This window comes from Corylus avellana, chromosome 2 (genome assembly GCF_965113065.1).
Source record: "Corylus avellana chromosome 2, dhCorAvel1.hap1.2, whole genome shotgun sequence".
Classification (NCBI taxonomy): Eukaryota; Viridiplantae; Streptophyta; class Magnoliopsida; order Fagales; family Betulaceae; genus Corylus; species Corylus avellana.
In genome coordinates this window covers 36191846-36212157 of record NC_142491.1, presented here as the reverse complement: position 1 = coordinate 36212157, position 20312 = coordinate 36191846, and the positions used below count along the sequence as shown (strand labels likewise).

General features: G+C 33.4%; 1 pseudogene across 1 annotated transcript; it reads right to left on the bottom strand.

The window, feature by feature from the left end:
* Nucleotides 1-9304: 9304 nt before the first annotated feature.
* LOC132186710 (putative UDP-glucosyl transferase 73B6 pseudogene) lies at nucleotides 9305-11596 on the bottom strand (annotated as a pseudogene). The gene is made up of 2 exons (XR_015911325.1): nucleotides 10171-11596; nucleotides 9305-9369 (listed from the first exon to the last, which is right to left on the bottom strand). The product of XR_015911325.1 is annotated as a putative UDP-glucosyl transferase 73B6 pseudogene (transcript).
* Between the last annotated feature and the right edge of the window lie 8716 nt (nucleotides 11597-20312).

Genomic DNA, 20312 nt, shown 5'->3' with positions numbered 1-20312 from the left:
AGAAATCTGGTTAATAACTAGATAATCTCGTAACGGGATTTTATTATTATACGCTTTTGATATTTCTAAAATTTCCATTCCTTAATTGCCCCTGTAGCTCTAAGAAAATCCATAGAGAAGATATAATAACATAACTTGAAATGAGAATCCATCAGTTGGAGAAACCAGGACAGTTTTTTTTTTTTTTTTGTATTATTTTAAAAATAAATGGTGCATTTTACCTCGATGACACTATGATCCAACTTCAGTAAAAATATGAAGATTTGATGTTAACCGGTAGAATCTAAACTACTTAAGAAGGTGATAATTCTTATTTGCGTGTTAGGTTTGAATTGTGTTAAGATATGAGTATAAAATTATATAAGTAATCTTAACTTTACTCATTTAATTAAACAAATTTAAATTTTCAATTTTAACTTTCTAATTTTATATTAGATATGTGTCAGATTCGCGAATCATGTAAAAAATGATTAACTATTATGTTGTGTGTTGGGTTCACGCTGTTTAATTAAACAAGCTAAATTTAAACAAAAATGTGTACTTGTTGATTAACTATTATGTCGTGTGTTGGGTTCACGCTGTTTAATTAAACAAACTAAATTTAAACAAAAATGTGTAATTGTTTATTAAACGACCAAAACTCATATAGATTTAGCGAAACTTATAAACTTGTATAGTTTATTTTTATTATTTTTATAGTATTGTTTTTAACTATCTAAATATTTAAAAATATGAAATATTTGTCAGATTTGTTGACTTGCTTTCTGCATCAACCTTATCGTGGGCCCCAGACCATAATGATCTCTTTTACATCCCACACTTTTTGACTTAGCTTCTCTCCCACACGTCCATTTGTCATTTTGTCTCTCCATTCTTTGAGCTTCTTCTAGAAACTTTGACACAAATGCAGCAAAAATATATATATATATATATATATATATATATATATCGAGTGAGATTTCGATACATTAGAATTGTTGAGTTTGAGTAACTTTGTTTCTACTTTACTCTTTTGTTAATGAATTTATTTTGGATTATCGCTGTTAATAGATGTAGACTTGTTAAGCTAAACCTTGACAATTTACTTTTTCATATTTTTTTATATTTTAAACATAAATGATGCATTCTACCTTCATGACACTAATCCAACAATCCAAATTAAATAAAGATACGAAGATTTGATGGTAACCAGTAGATCTAAATATAAAAGAAAAATCGATCATATGAAATGAATTATTGCAATGAATAATGTAATTTTTTTTTTTTTGTCTTTATTTGATTATCTGTAATTTTTTTTTTTTTTTAAATTGCTATTATAATTTTTTGTTCGACTCTTCAATAATAGATATAAATATATATACCAGTCAAACCGACAACAAAAAAAAAATTGGAGCCTAGTGGCTAACGTTAGCTATAAATATGTAGTTTTGACTTTGAATTTTGATACAATTCTCGTAAAGCAGGGGGCTCTGCCAAGTCTATGAACCACATCCAACTGGTTTTTTTAAGACGTACATAGCTTACTTTAAGTTTAATTTAATCCCAAAACAGGGAACATTCAGTTTATTATAAAATTCATAGGCTTAAAAAAAATAAAAAATAAATTATAAAAGTTAAAGATCAATAATGGCTTTGTCCACGATGTAATGAGATATGGCATATCATGCCGGATTGGGCATTTGCACTCTTAATTTATATGAAGAGATAAATTTAATCATTTAATCATTGTTTTATCAATTCACTTGTTGAAGTTGATTGAGAGTGACTCCTATTGGGGGCTGGCAAATTGTATTTACATCTTAAGTTCGAGTTGTGTCAATGTATGAGTATACATATATATATATATATATAGGTAATCCTATCTTTACTTATTTAATTAAATAGATTAAATCTTTCAACTCTAACATTCTAATTTTATATTTGATAATTGTCGGGTTCGCGAATCATGTCAAAAATTGCTAACCATTATGTCTTGTGTTAGGTTCTAGTCCTGTCGAGACATGAGTATAAGACTATATAGATAAACCCTAACTCAATTCATTCAATTAAACGGGCAGACTCCTTAACTCTAAACCTTAAATTTCATGTTAGATTTGTGGGTTGTTTTTGAACACAAAAGTTTAAAAATCTTTTACTTTACCAAAAAAAAAATTGCTTTAAAAAAAAGTAAAAAAATTATGTTTTGGGGAAAGCTTGAAAATGAGATTTTTTTTTTTTCTTTTTCTAAAAAGCCTTTTCTATATATATATATATATATTAATAGACAAAAGTGTATTTCCCAGACAAAAGTGTATTTCCCAACGCAATTTTAAACATAGTCTAAACATTAAAGAGCTTAAAAAATACTTTTAATACATAAAAAATTGTGTACTACAGGTAAAAACTTAAAAAATCATTTGTTTGATTTTTCGTCTCTCTAAAAAAAACATAAAATTGTGTTTTGGAGGAAGATTAAAAATGGGATTTTTTGTATAAACAAAGCATTATTTTTCAACGCAATTCTAAATAGATTTAAGAATCCATTTTGTTAACTAATGAAATGTAAATGAAGTTGAGCTGTTAGTTAAAATAGTTATACACGTGGATTTAGTTATAGGACAAGCTGGTGTGCAAGATTCAGATTTTCTGTTACTGTTATTTTGTTTTCGATCTCTATGCATATGCACAAAGCTGTACGTAATGTCATACAGAAGATCATCTTCTTCCAACTCCTTTTGCCTCTATTTTCCATTCCTTTATTCTTTCTTTGTTTTCCATACCTGTAAATCATGAATTTGACATGAAATCAGAGCTTTTTAAAGCTTTGCTATTGATTCTACTTTTGAGTTTAGCATACGAGCTCAAACAAATTTAGAGCAAAATATATAGTAAAAAAATTATAATACTCTGTTAAAATTTATGAGAAAGAGTTCCTTATATATTTATAATGAGGTGACATCAAGTATACCGATATAACACATGTACATTATAGAGAATAACTATTTTATAACAAAAAAAATATTATATTGTTGTATCTACTAACCTACATGATATCATATCATTTAAAATTTTTCAATAACGTGATAACATATTCATTTTTTAATATTCATATTCATTATTGTAAAATAAAATCTCGTATAAATTGAAACACTTATCTAATGCTTACAAAACAAGGGTTTCTTATCAGGAGAATATAATAACGAAGAGCCTACTGGCCGGCTACTCCAACAAAATAAGATGAAATGCTTATTGAGAAAACAAGTCACAATATTAAAGAGTAATACTCAATATTTATCTTACAAAGGTGATAATCTTAACCAATAATTGGATTCATCTTTGTTAAAAAAAAAAAAATGCTATTCATCGATCTCTCATTCATTTGATTATCTATTTTTTAAATTCACCATTGATCGGTCCTCCTGCAAATTTAATGGTGAATTTAAAAATTTAATTACATACCTCAATTTATTTATTTATTTATTTTTTTTTTTTTTTTGAATTTGGGAAGTGAAAGAAAATTGTGGCTTAAAAAGTTTAAAAGTTAGACAATTTTTCGTTGAAGTGAAAAATAAAGAGATTGAAATTTGGACAATTCATCTTTGCCCTTCGGCCCTGTCTTTCATGGCCGGTCGTGCACCTCGTATCGTGTGAATTATATAATTTTTTTTTTTTTTTTCCATGTTGTCTTGCACGGTTGGTCACTTGGTCCCGTGGACCACATATTGTGTCAATTTTATAATATTATAATTTATATCATTAGGAATGCTCTAGGGGGCACAATATGGCTGAAGCCCGAGAAAAAGAGAGGCATAATCTTGACTGAGTGCGGGCATAATCATGAAATATGAAAAAATTTACCATGGTAACTCCCTACTCTCATCCTATAAACCTTGCCCAACGTTCCTTTGTTTTTTATTCTTTCCATTTTCTTCCTTGTGTTGTGTGGACCGCTTTCCTGTTTGGAATTTGGAAGTTAAGATAAGTCGGTTTTACACTACCTCTGTACAAGCAGAGCATTAATTAACACCCTAACCAAATAAGTTGAAATAACCGGATAGAAAAATAGTATTTAGTAGATTCTCGGTAAAAATTAGCCAATGAATCAATAACGACTTATAATAAGAAAAAAATTAATGATTAATTTTTTTATTTTTACATTATCTTAGTTGAATGACAGTAGTACGAGAGTCTCTACTAAATAGCACTTCTCAATTAGATAATAACTAATTGACAATAATCGAAACCAAATAACTAGATAACTGTCTAAGCCGATTGCGGTTAGCGATTATAAACATTTAGAAATCTGGTTAATAACTAGATAATCTGGTAACGGGATTTTATTATTATACGCTTTTGATATTTCTAAAATTTCCATTCCTTAATTGCCCCTGTAGCTCTAAGAAAATCCATAGAGAAGATATAATAACATAACTTGAAATGAGAATCCATCAGTTGGAGAAACCAGGACAGCTTTTTTTTTCTTCATATTTTTTTGTATTTTAAAAATAAATGGTGTATTTTACCTCCATGACACTATGATCCAACTTCAATAAAAATATGAAGATTTGATGTTAACCGGTAGAATCTGAACCACTTAAGAAGGTGATAATTCTTATTTGCGTCTTATGTTTGAATTGTGTTAAAATATAAATATAAAACTATATAAATAATCTTAACTTTAATCATTTAATTAAACGAATCTAATCTTTCAATTCTAACATTTTAATTTTATATTGGATATATATCAAATTCGCGAATCATGTCAAAAATGATTAACTATTATGTCGTGTGCTGGGTTCACGCTGTTTAATTAAACAAAAATGTGTACTTGTTTATTAAACGACCAAAACTCATATAGATTTAGCTAAACTTATAAGCTTGTATAGTTTATTTTTATTATTTTTGTAGTATTGTTTTTAACTATCTAAATATTTAAAAATATGAAATATTTGTCAGATTTGTTGACTTGCTCTCTGCAACAACCTTATCGTGGGCCCCAGACATAATGATCTCTTTTACATCCCACACTTTTTGACTTAGTTTCTCTCCCACACGTCCATTTGTCTCTCCATTCTTTGAGCTTCTTCTAGAACCCTAAACAAAAATGCAGCAAATATATATATATATAATTATTTTTGTGTGAAAATAAAATCTGGGTGTATTAAAATTTTTGAGCTTGTGTAATTTTGTTTGTAATTTACTTTTTTTTTTTTTTTTTTTTTTTTTTTTACATGTCCGCACAAAGAGAGGGGAGGAGGATTCGAACTAGTGACCTCCACTTCATTTACTCTTTTGTTAGTGAATTTATTTTGGATTATCTATGTCAGTGAATATAGGCTTATTAAGTTGAACCATGACAGTTTATTTTATTGTACTTTTTTGTATTTTAAACATAAATAGTGCATTTTACCTTCATGACACTAATCCAACAATCCAACTTAAATAAAGATACGAAGATTTGATGTTAACCAGTAGATCTGAATATAAAAGAAAAAAACGATCCTATGAAATGAATTATTGCAATGAATAATGTAATTTTTTTTTTTTTTTGTCTTTATTTGATTATCTGTAATTTTTTATTTTATTTTAAATTGCTATTATAATTTTTTGTTCGACTCTTCAATAATAGATATAGATATATATACGAGTCAAACCGACAACAAAAAAAAATTGGACCCTAGTGGCTAACGTTAGCTATAAATATGCAGGTTTGACTTTGAATTTTGATACAATTCTCGTAAAGCAGGGGCTCTGCCAAGTCTATGAACTACATTCAACTGGTTTTTTTAAGACGTACAGTAGCTTACTTTAAGTTTAATTTAAGGGTTAAATATTCCATACCCCTTAAGGTTTTTTAACTTCATTGTCTTCCCTGTGGTTTTATTTTTATCACAGGAGGTTCATGTGGTTTTGATAAGGCTCCAAGGGGGTGGCCGAAACCACCCCCAAATCACCATTGGGGGTGGTTTCGGCCACCCCCAAGGCTCCATGAGGGTGGCCGAGCCACCCCCAGTGGGTACTGGGGGTGGTTTCGGCCACCCCCTTGGAGCCCAAGGGTGTAACATCCCCAACCCGTTAAAGCTGAGTTTGCCACTTTTCTCCTTTTACAACAAAAGTTCTTGCAAAGATCTATAAGGTCTATCAGAGTACTTGATTTTAAAGGATACGATAAATGTATAAAACATTATTCAAGAGATTTTATTACAATATTTTTTTAGAAAACATTAAACTTTAGTTGCAGAATATCATATCATTACAATAATTGATATGAAAAGACTTTGAATAGTTAATAATTATTCCCGCCCCCATTCCGGTCTTCTATTCCAGCGTCCTTTCTACCTGAAAACAATAAATAAAACTGAATGAGCCCAAAGGGGGTCCAGCAAGTAAAATCCACAACCATAAATAGTTTTGCTCATTGTTCTCAGTTTTGATAATTGTTTTAACAAATAAATATACATCCAGCCATAATAATAATACATATATGTACGGTTGCATCTTCCGTAGCATATACGTACTATTACATCTATTATTAGATCATCATCATAAATCATGATCATAATGCATTGCTATAAATCATCATAGTATATCATCGTTGAAAATCATTATAGTATATCATTGTTGTAAATCATCATAGTATATCATCATTGAAAATCATCATAGTAAATCATCGTTGAAATTATATTATCATTTTCTCATATTAAGGCCCATGCACACTATTACCCCTGTGTATGAGGGTTGCGGGTCCTTGTGACCATGGCACTGAACTGTGGCCTCAGTCATGCCCGACCGTTAATTAACTCTTTTCTTGGTGCACTCAACGGTCATGTTGATGGAATACCACTTTCTAGCATAGCCTCCGTCAGTGGTTTCGCCTCCATCCGAGTATCGGTGCCGAACTCCTCTCATCCTTACTTATCTTGGGGCCAAAAATACTCTCCTCCATATATGTGCCCTCATTTTATAAACATTTAACTCATTTCTTGTACTTTTCTTTGTACTTCTTTTGATGCATCTTAGGGCAACATGTATGAGGGTTTATCATCATTCTTCTTTCTTATAATCATCATCATTTCTCAACTTTCTTTTCTCAAAATGGAAACTTTTCCAAATATAAACTTGTTGTACTTGGAAAGCATTTAAAGAAATAGAAACTTTCTAAATAATTCTTTTTAGAAATCCTTCATGCATGCAACATATCTCCATGACAGGTAAATAATCATTTACAGTTTGATGCAAAAATAAATAAATAGCATGGCATGAAGTAATTTTAGAAGGGGTAGTGAATTTACTTACTTCTAAACTGAAGCTAAAAAGTGGTCTGAATGATCTAGTTGCTCAAATCTGACTAACACCACTAGTATATCTTTCAAACTAATTTCTCAAGTCTGTTCTCTCTCGTGTTCTTTCTTTCTTGCAACGCTTTGTCTCGCCCTTTCTCTCTCTGTTTCGTGTAAACACTTTCAGAAAGAAGAAAGACCGAGTAGAAAACGGAAGAAGGAAGAATATGGGGAAGAGAGGATATGAGTGATGAAAATTGTGAAGGGGAAGAGCTCTATTTATAGGGAAAAAACCAAATACTATTCTGCCTTTCATTTACAATTCTACCATTCATTTACTATTTCACCTACCATTTACTATTTTACCTACCATTTACTATTCTACCTACCCTATACTATTCTACCTACCAATCTCCAATTACCATTCATACAATATCATAAATCCCTCAAGAATTAACATCATTGCCTAATATGAATATTAATATAATCATAGCATCAAATTAATATCTCTAAAATAAGACTTTCAAAATCTGAGGTGCTATAAAGGGGGTGGCTCCATCCGGCCAGATGGGGGTGGCCAGACCACCCCCATGGTCAAAGGGGGTGGCCGAGCCATCCCCAAATGGCCCGAGCCACCCCCAATTTTTTTTCCTTTTTTTTTTTAATACATTTTAAAATTTTTTTTTTTAAAAAAAATACATTTTTTTTTATTTTTTTTTTTAAAAATTAAATATGTGCCACGTGTCGACATCTAATTGGTTCACGTGTCAGTCATAACGGTCAGTTAACGGATGGACTAACTTAGTCACTTATCAAAACTATAGGGACCTCCTGTGATAAAAATGAAACCACAGGGGGGAAAAAATAAAGTTGAGAAACCCTAGGGGGGTATGGAGTATTTAACCCTTAATTTAATCCCAAAACAGGGAACATTCGGTTTATTATAAAATTTATAGGCTTAGAAAAAATAAAAAATAAATTATAAAAGTTAAAGATCAATAATGGCTTTGTCAACGATTTACTGACATATGACATATCATGCCAGATTGGGCATTTGTACTCCTAACTTATAGGAAGAGATAAATTTAATCACTTAATCATTGTTTTATCAATTCACTTGTTGAACTTGATTGAGAGTGACTCCTATTTGGGGTTGGCAAATTGTATTTGCATCTTAAGTTGGAGTTGTGTCAATGTATGAATATAAAGATATATAGGTAATCCTAACTTTACTTATTTAATTAAATGAGTTAAATCTTTCAACTCTAATCTTCTAATTTTATATTTGGTAATTGTCTGGTTCACGGATTATGTCAAAAATTGCTAACCATTATGTCTTGTGTTAGGTTCTAGTCGTGTCTAGACATGGGTATAAGACTATATAGATAAACCCTAACTCAATTCATTCAATTAAACAGGTCAGACTCCTTAACTCTAAACCTTAAATTTCATGTTAGATTTGTGGGTTGCATTTGAACACAAAAGTTTAAAAATCTTTTTCTTTACAAAAAAAAAAAATTGCTTTAAAAAAAAAATTATGTTTTGGGGAAAGCTTGAAAATGAGATTTTTTTTTTTTTTTTTCTAAAAAGCTTTTTCTATATATATATATATATATATATATATATATATTTTAATAGACAAGTTTATTTCCCAACGTAATTTCAAACATAGTCTAAACGTTAAAGAGTTTAAAAAGTAATTTTAGTATATAAAAAATTATGTACGACAGGTAAAAACTTAAAAAATGATTTGTTTGATTTTTCGTCTCTCTAAAAAAGCATAGAATTGTGTTTTGGAGGAAGATTAAAAATGAGATTTTTTTGTATAAACAAAGCATTATTTTTCAACGCAATTCCAAATAAACTTAAGAATGCATTTTGTTAACTAATGAAATGTAAATGAAGTTGAGCTGTTAGTTAAGTTAGTTATACACGTGGATTTAGTTATAGAACAAGCTGGCGTGCAAGATTCAGATTTTCTGTTGACTGTTATTTTGATTTCTCCATGCATATGTACAAAGCTGTACGTAATGTCATACAGAAGATCATCTTCTTCCAACTCCCTTTGCCTCTATTTTCCATTCCTTTCTTCCTTCTTTGTTTTCCATACCTGTAAATCATACATTTGACATGAAATCAGAGCTTTTTAAAGCTTTGCTATGGATTCTACTTCTGAGTTTAGCATACGAGCTCAAACAAATTTAGAGCAAAATATATGGTAAAAAAATTATAATACTCTATTAAAATTTATGAGAAAGAGTTCCTTATTTATAATAAGGTGACATCAAGTACACCGATATAACACATGTACATTATAGAGATATTGTTGTATCTACTAGCCTACATGATATCATATCATTTAAAATTTTTCAATAACGTGATAACATATTCATTATTTAATATTCATATTCATTTTTGTAAAATAAAATCTCGTATAAATTGAAACACTTATCTAATGCTTACAAAACAAGGGTTTCTTATCAGGAGAATATAATAACGTAGCCTACTGGCTACTCCAACAAAATAAGATGAAAATGCTTATTGAGAAAACAAGTCACAATATTAAGTTTTTATTCAATATTTATCTTACAAAGGTGATAATCTTAACCAATCATTGGATTCATCTTTGTTAAAAAAAGGAGAAAGAAAAAAAAAAGACATGCTATTCATCAATCTCTCATTTATTTGATTATTTATTTTTTAAATTCACCATCAGTCCTCCTGCAAATTTAATGGTGAATTTGAAAATAATATAAATGAAAATAGATAAGAGATAAAAATAAAAAATAAAAAATAAAAAATAATGTTACTTAAGATTGTCACCTCATAATGTTGAGATTTAATAATATTAAATGAAAATAATGTATATAGTATTGCTCCACAATAAGTATAGCGAAGAGTTTGGTCTCACATTTTTTTATGGTGAGTTGCTCAATCAGTTCGTCCAACTTCAAATCGGACGACCCACCTTTCTCCACCGCATGCCTTGCCAATCTCCCCAATGCTTGTGCTCTCTCTCTAGCCTTTCTCCCTTCCTCACCTCCCATCAACTCCTTCACTCCATCACAAATCACATCACGATCAACGGTCACGATTTTCTCTCCTCCAACACCTCTTTGTGGGATCATTAGCCCAACTCTCAATCCCACTGCTACAAATTTGGCATTCAATGGTTGGTCCGAAAAACTAAGAGCGGGCCACGTCAAAAGTGGGACCCCCATTGATAAGCTCTCCAACACTGAGTTCCATCCGCAGTGACTCAAAAACCCACCCGTCGCAGGGTGAGCTAGGATACTTCGCTGGTCCACCCAATCCTGTACAACCAACCCTCTCCTCCCCACCCTCGCATTCCATCCATCTGGCGGGACCCACTCTTTCGATCTCACAACCCAAATGAACGGATGGCCCGCCATCTCCAGCCCGGAAGCAATCTCGTCCATTGATGCTCCGAGAAGTGTGACTGCGTACCGAAAGAAACATAGATCACACCACCGGATTCAGCTTGATCGTCGAGCCACTTGATGTACGAATAGGATTGCTCCTCAGCCCCCACATGATCGTGTCCAAGACGATCATACAATAGAAACGGCCCCACGCAATACGCCTTGGCCTGGTTCGCATAGAGGGATTCAAATTCACCCGCGTGATCACCTTCAATCTCCTCAAAGCTGTTAACCACAACGCCCCAGCTATTTATATCCGCTTCCCCTGCCTCCAGAGAGAGGCGCACAAAATCATCATCGGGATTGGCGTGCAGGAGCCCTTCAGGGATGTCAGATTTGAGCAAAGTGAACGGAGCTTTCAGATTTGGGAACTCTATCGGATCCCAATCCGATGAATCCTTTACGCTCGGGGCAAGCAAACCAACGGATTTACAAATAGCCATCGATAACACCCCCATCCCATGAGAGACGATGCGCGGAATTCCAAAAGAACGGCACGAATCGAGTGTCCAGCCTAGGAAGAAGTCAGAGATTACGCAAATGAGGCGACACCCATCGCTAATCATGTCTCTGAGGACTCCCTCGAACGGTTGTTTCATTTGTTTGGTGGCTTCGACGAAGGGAGCGAGCAGAGCCATTGAAGGAAGGTCGGCGGTGTTCTCGCATCCTTCGGGTAAATCTTGAGCTCTGGGAAAAGGGATTATTGAGGAAGAGATATTTGGGTGGTTAGAGGTTTTGGAAGAGATGAATGGAGCATTTGAGGGGGTGGTGATTATGGTGACCTTCAGGCCACGGTTTGCGAAGGCTTTTGCTATGTCTAGTAATGGGATGGTGTGGCCCTGAGCCATATAAGGGAAAACAACTACATGGGAAGGCGATGGAGCAGCCATGACTGAAAAGCTTATGATCTGTGACCTGAGCCTGAGGGCTCTGCGTGTAGAAGAGCTTAAATATAAGCAGAATTGAGGCGATATTCTTGTGATGCAGCTGCCATGACTGAGATATTGCCCGTGTGAGACAGTGGCGGGATCTTTCACCTGGGCGACAATTTAAAGTTAGAAAATTTGTAAAGGGCCAAAAGGCAATTGGAATAGCCTTCCCTTTCCAGACGGCGACGGTATCTTGTGGAAGTAGTATTGCGTAATGAAATTAGCAGGGTTCAAAGACGCCGTCTTTGTTGAATCCCAATAAAATAATAAACGAGCAAAAGGAAGGAGGCGATCAAAAGATTCGTCTGAGAGGGACAAGGATCGTCTCCGTCTACTTTGAACTGGAGAGGATCTAATTGATGGCTAGTATCTCTCTTTAGAGATTCTGAGGCCATCAACTTGTCATATGGCATATTAAAAAAATAATACTATTTTATTATTTTATTTTTAAAAATAAATAATAAAAAATAAAAAACAAATATATATAAAAAAAAAAAAAAAAAAGGGTGGCTGGCCACCCCATGTTGGCCACAGGGGGTGGCCGGCCACCACATTTTGGGGCATGGGGGTTGGCGACGCCACCCCCATGGGCAGGTTGGGGGTGGCCGAAGCCACCCCCAAGGCCAAATCAAAAAAATAAAAAAATTTGATTTGGCCCTTGGAGGTGGCCGAACCACCCCCAAGGGCCATGGGGGTGGCTGAAGCCACCCCCAACCGGCCCATGCCACCCCCAAAGGCCCTTGGGGGTGGATCGGCCACCCCCAAGGGCCAAACCCATTTTATCTTGATATGGGTTTGGCCCTTGGGGGTGGCCGATCCACCCCAAGGGCCACCGCTTAGCCTTTGGGGGTGGCGTTGGCCAACCCCATGGGCTGGTTGGGGGTGGCTTCGGCCACCCCCATGGCCCTTGGGGGTGGTTTGGCCACCTCCAAGGGCCAAATCAATTTTTTTTATTTTTTTGATTTGGCCTTGGGGGTGCTCAAACCACCCCCAAGAACCATGGGGGTGGCCGAAGCCACCCCCAACCGGCCCATGGGGGTGGCGTCGCCACCCCCCAGGCCCCAAAATGTGGTGGCCGGCCACCCCCTGTGGCCAACATGGGGTGGCCAGCCACCTTTTTTTTTTTTTTTTTTTTTTTTTTTTTTTATATATATATTTGTTTTTTATTTTTTATTATTTTGTTTTTTATTTATTTTTAAAAATAAAATAATAAAATAGTATTATTTTTTTAATATGCCATGTGGCAAGTTGATGGCCTTAGGATCTCTAAGGAGAGATCCTAGCCATCAACTGGATCCTCTCCAGTTCAAAGTGGACTGGAGAGGATCCTTGTCCGTCTGAGAGGGGTGTTGGCCGCTGAGCAATAATTGGTGTCGCACCACAACTCCTTTCCTCATCCCAATAAACCTCGCCTAGTACTCCTTTCTTTCCATTTTCTTCCTTGTGTGGACAGCTTTCTTGTTTGGAATTCGGAAGTTAGACATGTCAGTTTTACTCTACCGCTGCACCACCCAAAACTTTCATCATCAGCCGCTGCGATTAACACTGTTGGAGGATCTTCCTTCAAACTCTATAATGAATTGATGCAATATATATATATATCTGGCTTCTGCCGCACCTCTGTCGTGAAAATAACACAAGGTTGGGATTATTTTGGATATTTTTTTAAACCAAATTACGTCGTTTTAGTGAAATCTAAGGAATTCAATGAAGTATGAACCAAACGTTTTCTTCTCAGTTTAAGGAGGAAGTGGAAAAGTCTGCTTAATCTCTCGCTCTCTTTGTCTCTAAAGAATATCAACGGGTGTGGTGGATGTCAAACATCTCTCAAATCGCAACGGCTCTTCTTCCTCACACAAGTTAAACATGATTTTAAATTGTTGAATTTGAAAATGTAATTTGTAAAAGGGCAGTTAGCAAAATCATTTTTTGTCTTTTTAAAATTGCAGTTTAACTTCTAAAGCAGTGTATTTTTAAAAGCACCTTAACTGTAATTTACGTTTTCAAATTGTAATTTTTTAAAAACATAATTTCAAACAATTTATGTTTTATGGTTACATTTAAAATTATATTTTTTATTTATAAAATTACAATGACAAACGCAACCTTTATCTTAAAGCCACTGCAACCAGCATTGCTGGTAGTATTTTTATTTAGTTTTTTCATCATGAAGAGACTTTTCAGACCTATGAAATGAATTCCAGCAATGAATAAAGTACTTTTTTTTTTGGTTGTTGTCTTTATTTGATTATCTGTAATTTATTTTATATATAATAATAGAGGAATGCTACAATGCATTCTACAATCCATCTCCCCACCGTCTCTTCACATTAACATTTTGATTTTTTCAAAAAAAAAAAAAAAAAAAAAAAAAAAAAAAAAGGGTTAAGAGAGAAGAGATGGCTTGTAGAATGTAATAGAGAATATCACTTTGACTTTGATACACTTCTAGTAAAGAAGGGGGCTCTGCCAACTGCCAAGGCTATGAACTACATTCAACTGGTTTTTTAATACCCTAGCTTGACTTTGATACACTTCTAGTAAAGAAGGGGGCTCTGCCAACTGCCAAGGCTATGAACTACATTCAATTGGTTTTTTAATACCCTAGCTTACTTGAACTTTAATTTAAGGGTTAACTTGTGGTTTGCACTAAAATTAAATAGTCCTTTTAATTCTTAAAAATATCATAAATGATATATATGATAAGCCAATAAGCCCACTTAGTATCTATGCTAAAATTCCGTTAAGTTTTTTAATAGAATGCCATGTCACTCTTACATGTAGGCGTCACATGGCATATATGGTACTTGAGTTTTTGAGTGCCACGTAATTTTTTTTTTTTTTTTTTTTAAATTTTAAAAAAAGGTGCACACTGGGGTGGCCGAACCACCCCCAGGCCAGCCATCTAGGGGTGGTAGCCCAAGAGGGTTTGGCCCTAGGGGGTAGCTGAACCAACCCCAGGGCCAAAGGGGGTGGTTCGGCCACCCCCCTAGGCCAAACCCTCAACCCCTTTGGGCTATGGGGGTGGCCGACCACCCCCTATGGGGTGGTTCAGCTACCCCAGCGTGCATCATCTTCTTTTTTTATTTTTTATTATTTAATATTTTTTATATTTTAAAAAAATGATGTGGCACCCAAAACCTCAAGTACCATGCCACGTGGCGCCCATATGTAAGGATGATGTAGCGTTTTTTGTTAAAAAATTTAACGAAATCCTGACAAAGGCACCAAGTGGATTTATTTGCTTACTACAGGTACCATTTGTCATATTTTTGAAAATCTAGGTGACTATTTGATTTTGGTGCAAATCACAAATACTTAAATAATATTTAACCCTTAATTTAATCCCAAAGGACCCAAACCATGGAACTTCGGTTTATTATAAAATTCATAGGCTAAAAAAAAAAATTATAAAATTTAAAGATCAATAATGGTTTTATTTATTACAAACAATAATAATAATAATAATGGTTTTGTCAAACGATTTTATGATATATGGCATGTCATGCCAAATTGGACATTTGCACTTGTAACTTATTTACCGTTCAACTTGGTCGAGAGTGGCTCCTATTTGGAGTTGGCAATTCGTTTGTTTTTCATTTTTTTTCTTTTTTTTGAGAAAAATATGCTGCTTTATTGCATTAAGAGAGAAACTGAATCAGCCAATACAATATCATGCATCCGTACAGGAAACTCGTCAAGCCAGAACTGTTCATCTATCTGAGACACTGCCATCTGAGCGAGCATGTAAGCCGCTGTATTTACCAGCCGGCGAACATGCCTTACCTCCCATTCTGGAAACTGTAACAGACAGCCTTTTATATTGTTAACCACCATGCCATACTCACCCCTGCAAGGACCATCCTTCCGAACATCATTAACAACCTTCAACGCATCCCCCTCTAAAATGACTCGATTCCCGCCAACTTCCTTACTAAGTAAAGCACCCTGCAAGGAAGTATTAGGTTTGAATTGTGTAAATGTATGGATATAAGATTATGTAGGTCAATCACAATTCGATCAATTTAATTAAATAAGTCAAATATTTCAAGTTTTCAACCTTAACTTTCTAATTTTATATTGGGTTTGTGTCAATTTTATGGGTCATGTCAAAAATTGTTAGCCATTATGTCGCATGTACGTTAGGTTCAGGTCGTATCGAAGCATGGGTATCAACCCTAGCCCGACTTATTCAATGAAACAAGCCAAGACTCCTTAACCCTAACCCTTAAATTTTATGTCGAGTTCGCAAATCATGTCAAAAATTGTCAGCCTCTACACTAAAGTTTAAAAAGCATTTAAAAAAGAAAAGAAAGGAAAAAAAAAAAAAAAAAAACTTTTCTTTGCTCTAAAAAGTCAAATTGTGTTTTGGGGAAGTTTGAAAATGAGATATTTTTTTATAACAAGCTTTTTTTATGGACAAAAGTTCCATTTTCCTACGCAATTTCAAACACTTTAAGCATTGAAGAGCTTAAATGGTACTTTTAGTACACAAAAATTGTGCTAAACAAACATGGGTTGGTTTGGTTTGGTAAAAAACTTAGAAATGATTTTCTCTCTCTCTAAAAAAAAAAATCCTAAAATTGTGTTTTGGAAGAAGCTTAAAATGAGGCTTTTTGTATTGACAAATCACTATTTTTTAACGCAATCTCAAATAGATTCATAAAACTATAGTAATTATTTATCTGGATTATTAGCAATAGATTATATGAAAAATTTGATGTGCAATTTATCTCCATAATTTCCACAGTTTCATGTCCTTCGAAAATGTCTGTAATAGATATACTGCAATATGATTTATTATGTAAGGAGGGGTGGGGCTAGATAGGTTGAAAGTGAAACATCTAACTAAATAAAGTGCACAAAAAAATGCACTCCTATAAACTTTGCAAGCCTGCCAGTTTTACAAAAATAACAAAATAATAAAGGAAACCAAAAACACAAGTCTAGTCTTGAAATGCTAATAGCACTACATGAACTTCACTTATGGTGGCAGAAGACGAGGGACCCCTTGCAACAGAAGTAATATTAGCGACTAGTGCAAAAACTGTTGCAGAGATAATTTAATAGGTTGAGAGTTTTTACCAATAGTACATTAATATACATATTTGAATATTACTCTAACCCAAAAGCTTAAATTGATGGGCTTGGGTCCACTTAAATATATTTACTACTCTTTTTCTTCATATTTTCTCAATGTGAGATTTAATACTCACAATTGCATTTATAATAATCTCTCTCTTACTTGTGAATTTCTTTACATTGACCTAACTTCCTATCGCTTGTCAGTCTTTTTACATTTTCAAGAGTGTCTGGAGTCTGGTTTGGAGTAGAGGAAGAGGAAGGAACTCCAATCCAGATGCGTCTAGACACTCGTCTCAGGAAGCTAACTATGGCCCTGATACAACTTGTTGGGGAGATAAATGGTTTGAGAGTTTTTACCAATAGTATATTAATATACATATTTGAATACAACTTTAGTCCAAAAGCCTAAGCTGATGGGCTTGAGAGATTCATATAGAGAGGTCATCGCAGCAAGGAACATGACAATCCAGACTAAACAACAACCGGTTATAGGGGAAGCAATGAGAGCAGTTTATGCAGCAGAGTTTGGACGTGACACAGGTGTTCAAGATGTTATGTTGGAAGGGGATTCTCTGATTGTGGTTAAAGCGCTTCAAGCTGAGACTGAAGACTTGAGTCCTTACGGACACCTCATTGATGATACTAGAATGCTTCTACGACATTTTCGAACGGCTCAAGTCAGACATGTGAAGAGAAATTCTAATAAAGCTGCCCATGGGTTAACTATGGATGGAGGAGATGCCCCCATGTATTTCTGATATACTTGCTATAGAGCGTGCAGCTCTTGTAATTTAGAGTTTTGAAGCTCTGAATTTTCTCATTAATGATAAATTCTCAACATTTTTCAAAAAACTACTCTTTTTCTTTATATTTTCTCAATATTAGACTCAATACTCATAAATGTACTAATAAAACCATGAGAGGATTCAAGCCCTAAAAAAATTAAAAAGTAAAAAGGTCTACTAAGATTCAAATTAATTACGTGCTTGGGGTTAGTTGAAAAGTTGATTTCCTTTAAAAGCTTAGGTTATAGAAGTTAATAGGGCCTTCTCCATAGTTGATAGCCAAGCATATGGTAAAAGGGTCTACTAAGATGCAAATTAATTTCGTGCTTGGGGTTAGTTGAAAAGTTGATTTCCTTTAAAAGCTCAGGTTATAGAAGTTAATAGGGCCTTCTCCATAGTCGATAGCCTAGCATATGGTAAAAGGGTCTACTAAGATGCAAATTAATTTCGTGCTTGGGGTTAGTTGAAAAGTTGATTTCCTTTAAATGCTTAGGTTATAGAAGTTAATAGGGCCTTCTCCATAGTTGATAGCCAAGCATATGGTAAAAGGGTCTACTAAGATTCAAATTAATTTCGTGCTTGGGGTTAGTTGAAAAGTTGATTTCCTTTAAAAGCTTAGGTTATAGTAGTTAATAGGGCCTTCTCCATAGTTGATAGCCAAGCATATTTTATATTGGACAGAAATTTCCACCAAATCAATTTGGAAAAAATATCCTTCAACCCATTTAAAATAGTGTCAAATGTATATAAACATTTAAAACACTCATTAAATTCGTAAGGTCATTAATAACAGTTTACTAACTTAGACTAACGTTTTAAATGTTTATAGACAATTGACACTATTTTAAATGGGTTTGAGGATGTCCCTAAGTGGTAGTTCAATCGGCTGGGGACCACACCTCATGAAGCGGAGGTCACTAGTTCGAATTCCCATCTCCCTCTCTTGTGTGGACATGTTAAAAAAAAAAAAAATGAAGATTGAAGAATAATTCCTCTAAACTGATTTAAAGGAAATTTCTATCATTTCATATTTGCCTTTACTGTTTGCAAGACTATTTAAAAGGGGAATATTGGACACAATTCCTCTCACAAATTGGCTGCACTCTGGGCAGACCTTAAGAAAATGGGCTTCACAAAGAGCCCAACTGCAACGAGCCCAAGCAGGCTTTTAGTTTCATCTTGCAAACTGAGGCTGTATTAAATTGAAAAAACTACACATAACTCCCTTTAATTTTCAATACTATTGTAATTACTCTCTAAAAGTTAAAAAAATCCTTAATTTCGTGTATCAAACTTTTAATTTTTTGCAATGTCATCCATCCATTAGGTTTTTTCATTAAATCCGATCAAAATTCTAAAAATACTTTTTTTTAAAAAAAAATAAAAAATAAAAATGTACAAAGATTTATTGCGAGTATTTTTGTAACTTTCGTTAAAGCCTTACCAATTTTTGAATCTTTGCAATATTCTTTTTCCATCATGTATATACATTCATTTCATGTAAATCAATATACGTATTTAAATTCTATTTCAAGGAGACTTGAGAGGTTCAATCTGCCATAAATGTGAAATTTGAAAAGATTTATGAGATTAATTAAATAGAAGCTAGGGGAAAATATACTTAGCCCTCTGAATTATTACCATTTTTGCACTTACACTCTTAAACTTTAAAAAATGATATTAGAGCCTTCCAACTTGTCACTGCGTGTCAAATTAAACACTTTTGTATTTTTCTCTAAAAAATATCCTTAAAGTTTATTTAAAAAATACCCATTTGAAAAAATTAAAATTATTAAAAAATTAAACCAAAACACCAAAAAGGGGCGTCCCTTTTCACATTGCTCACCTTAATATATATATATATATATATATATATATATATATATATATATATATATATATCAAATGGTTATCTTTATATATTTTTTAATTTTATTTATTAATAACTTCAAAGGTATTTTTGGAAAGAAAAATGTAAAAGTGTCCAATTTGACATGTGGTAGTAGTATGTGGGGCCCTAATGTCACTTCTTAAAGTTTAGAGACATAATTGCAAAATGGGTAATAGTTGAAGGGCTAATGTATATTTTCCCCTAAAAGCTACTTTTATAGGTTAAATGCCCTTAAGCCTCTTGAACTACCAATCATTTTCAAAAAAATTTCATGAACTGACATGTGCGATATTCAAATACATAAAACTACCATTTTATTGCAATTAAGCCCCTTCGATAGACAATGCCATTAGGTTCACGTGACCATTTTTTTGTCAACCTTCCTCTAATACCCCTAATTTAAAAAAAAAAAAAAAAGAAAAGAAAAGAAATTAAATAAAAATGGCCCAACCCAAAGTGTGGCCAAACTACCGCATGAGGGTAGATTGGCCACCCAAAATCAAGGAGGAGGCCGAGCCACCCCAGCCATTGTGGGTGGCTCATTGATTAGTAATTATAAAAGGTAAATTTGGTTAGTAACTGTCTTTTTTTTTTTTTTTTTGAAAGATTGGTTAGTAATTGTCAAAGACTCAAAGTTAAAGTATTTTTGAAAGATTTTGGTCCATTTTGATTTTCTGTCAATTATAAACGTCAACACTAAAAGAATGGATATTTTTGCTACAAAATTGTAGTTTAATGTATTTAAATGTTACACCTATCACTTTGTGGGGCTTTTAAAAACGAGTAATGTTATGGACAATTTTTTTATCCTCCTAAAGTTGATATGACTTTCAAAATCACAATTTGATCAAAATTCAAGTATGATTCATCTAAAATTTAATAGTGATTTTAAAAGCCACATCAACTTTAAGAAGATAAAA